This window comes from Octodon degus, unplaced genomic scaffold (genome assembly GCF_000260255.1).
Source record: "Octodon degus isolate 3935 unplaced genomic scaffold, OctDeg1.0 scaffold00075, whole genome shotgun sequence".
Classification (NCBI taxonomy): Eukaryota; Metazoa; Chordata; class Mammalia; order Rodentia; family Octodontidae; genus Octodon; species Octodon degus.
Window position 1 is genome coordinate 880,943 of NW_004524651.1, and position 3,500 is coordinate 884,442.

The following is a 3,500-nucleotide window of genomic DNA, read 5'->3' on the forward strand; positions in this document are numbered from 1 at the left end:
TTTTCTCTAATTTTGGTCTGCAAACTTAGGTTGTTAACCATCTAGAAGACAAGCTTATTGTTATTATCAAACGATTTAAGAAAGCCTATCCTTTATGAGCTTGGGTTCTCTTTTAAACGCCACCTGAGGACAGAATTTGGATATAGGCAATTATGATCCTGGAAAGTAGGAGTTAGCGTCTGGGGAGAGACCAGAAAGGAGAAAAAATAAATGCAGGTGGCTGATAAGTACTAGTGCCCTTGAGTGTCTTAGTTAATCATTTGGTGCTATAACAAATGACCACAATGTAGCAGCTTAAAGCAACATTGGCAAAGTTTGTATAGTAGCCCCTTGCTATTTTGCGGCTTAGCTTTCTCCAACTCACTGTTTCATGGGTTTTCAAGAAATATTAACCTAAATTATTTATCATGGATTTTTTGTTATATCACGGGATTTTGCAGTACCACGCAGTACATGTATGTTGTTAAAGTCATGTCAGTTTACAAGGTTAGAAAATGGTGAACAACATTTGAGGTGTGTTTTAAAGTGTGGGAAAGGTTTATAAGAGTGTGGGAAGGATTTATAAGGCCATAAAATATATGTAAATACTAAAATCAATATGACATCGCTACCTCACTGATTTTCATTTATCGCAGGGTGTCCGGAATGAAACCTCCGCGGTAAGTGAGGCACTGCTGTACCTTTCAGTTCTGTAGGCTGGAAGTCCAAGGTAGGTCTCGCTGAGCTGAAATCAACATCTCAAAGGAATAGGACCCTTTCACTTTCCCAGATTCTAGAAGATACTTGTATTCTTTGACTTTTGGCCCTTCTTGGATCTTCAAAGCCAACACTATCACATCTCTCAAACCCTTTTTTTGTCATCGTGGCTCTTTCTGTCCGTATCCAGGAGAAAGTCTCCCTTTAAAGGACTCATGTGATCCGACTGGGCCCACCCAGATAGCTCAGGGTAAGCTCCCCAAGTCAAAGTCTGGAATTCAATCATATGTGCAAGATTCCTCTGCCATGAAAGAACATACTCATAGGTTCTGGGGTTACAGTGTGGACATCCTGGGGAGCTATTATTCTGTCTCCAATAGGCACTGGGCAGTAAGCACTGGGGAGAGGGTTCTCTTCCACTAGAGTGCCGGGGAGCACACAGAACCCTAGAATGGTCCAACTAATGTACACAGGCCAGATAATTTATTGTACAGTTCACAGCACCTTTGGTTGAGCCTCCCTCCCAGAGACAACTGACCTGTACCTATGGGCTACAGTGACTGGGGCCAGGGGCTCTGGTGGTGCTGGGACACAGAATATGCTACACTCTGTCCATACCAATGAGAAAATACAGCAAGGGATGGCCTCCCATGGCTGCAGTGAGGACAAAGGTGGAGCAGGTGGATGTGAAATAGGGGAGCAGCAGATACCCACCACACCCATAGAACAATGTCACTTAGTCACCTAAGGTTCACTTAGGCCTAAAGCTTGGCTCCCTGAGTGCAGCCCAAGACCTGCCTTTCACTGTGAGGACTTCACAGGCACTACACCTTTCCTAAGCCCTAGCTTCCCCCACTGGTTATGTGAGGAGGATAACCAAGACCACACAGAGCAGTCCTGGGTGTTAAACACACTCAGTACACAGCAGCTGATATGTAGGGAGTGACCAAAAAAGAAAAAAAAAAAAGCAATATGAGTTTTCACTTAGAGATTAAAAGAAACCTTCATTGGTTACCAGGTTCTGGGGCTATAGTTATAAACAAGACAGAAAAGGCTCCCCAGCCCTTGTAGAGGATGTTTTCCTTCTAGTGGGAAAGACACAGACAATAAGCAAAGAATCACATTGGGCCTTACAGATTGTGGCTGTTGCAATAAAGGATACAGCTAGGATGACAAGACAGAATGCAACAGAACTGGGTATGGCCAACACCCGTCAGTCCCCTCCACACCCACCCCTGGACCTTCTAATAGGACTTTAACATGTTCAGGAAGCACATGAGATTCCTGATGGTGACAGCCCCTTCACCCAGGAATGAATCACACCTGGCCTAAAGCACTCTGGTGTCCAGCTCCCAAGGGTGAGCAAGTGGCCTAGATGGAGTGAGATGCAAGGGCCAAGGGGCTGGGGGAGTAAGAGACGCTTCAGCTCCTGCCTGGCAGGAAAAGGCTCTTGGCTTTCCCCATACTCCCAGCTCAGAGTAAATGAGCCATGTGGACCAAGAGTCCTTGCAGTGAAAGCAAGCATGAAGATGGGACTCTGATAAACCACATGCTCCTCCGGGTCAAGCCCTGGCCGGTGTCCTCGAGCCCCCGAGCCAAACCAGCAGCTACCTTTCAAGGTGGCTCATGGAAGAAAAGTACACCTCTACTTTTTAAATACTACACCTAGCTCCACCTTCTGCCTCTTGTAGCTCAATCCATCCTTAGCTGATAGAAGTAGACCAGAATGATATTTAGCTTGAGACCTGAAGAGTCACATACCAGAAAGAGCCAGGGAAAAGCAGTCAGCCAGAGGGAAGGCTAAAGGGTCCTCTAAAAGTCTGGGTGTCTGAGGAGGAGAAAGAAGGCTCAGCAGCTGGCAGGGAAGATGCTACCCAGGGCCTTGAGTTCAGGATAAGGAATTTTGTTTAAAAGAGTAAAACTACAATGGTATAAAGCACAGGAATGATGTATAAAGATGCAGGAAATTGTAAATCCCACTGTTGTTCATGGGAAACTGTAACACCCATGATTTTGATAGTTATTAAAATTATGCTGAACTCAGACTGCAGGACTCTAATGAGCAGTGGTTAGCGGAGAACCTTAGAAAGGTGAAAGACTTAGCCCAGTTGTCAGGGAGAGCCAAGCTGTGAGCTGAGAAGCCTTTTATAGCTCATCATTAAGGACAAGGCTCAGAATTTTTTATTAGACAGACTCTTAGACTATCCCTCCTAACCCAAGTTGGACAAAGCCCCCTTATTTGTAGGATTGAGCCTTATTTCATTCTTGCTCTGATGAAGGCTAGTTCATAAGAATTTTTAAAACATACACCCAGATTCTAAAAGTGCAATGTCACCCTAAAATGATATACCAGTGTTGGCACAGAAAACTGTACTCAGCCCACTATCTGTAATTCCTTGGGATTTGAATTCTTTTTGGGGTTTTTTCCCCAAGAAAGTGTCCACTCTGTAGCTTCCTCCTTTCTGATCTGATCGAAATAAATGCCTCTGATATATTCATTGTAATAAGTGTCTTGAAAGTTTAGTCTTAATGGAGAATTTTCTTGACAGACATGATCTTTCTGATGCGTTATAAAAGATCACTCTGATTATAGAAACAATACCTTTTATAATAGCACCGAGGAAAATGAAATACCTTGGAATTAATCTAACTAAAGAAGTCAAAGATCTTTCAAGGAAAATTACGGTACTCTGAAAAAAGAGATCGTAAAGGATTTCAGAAAATGGAAAGATATTCCATGCTCCTGGATAGGAAGAACCAACATTGTGAAGATGGCCATACTCCCAAAATTGCTGTATAGATTT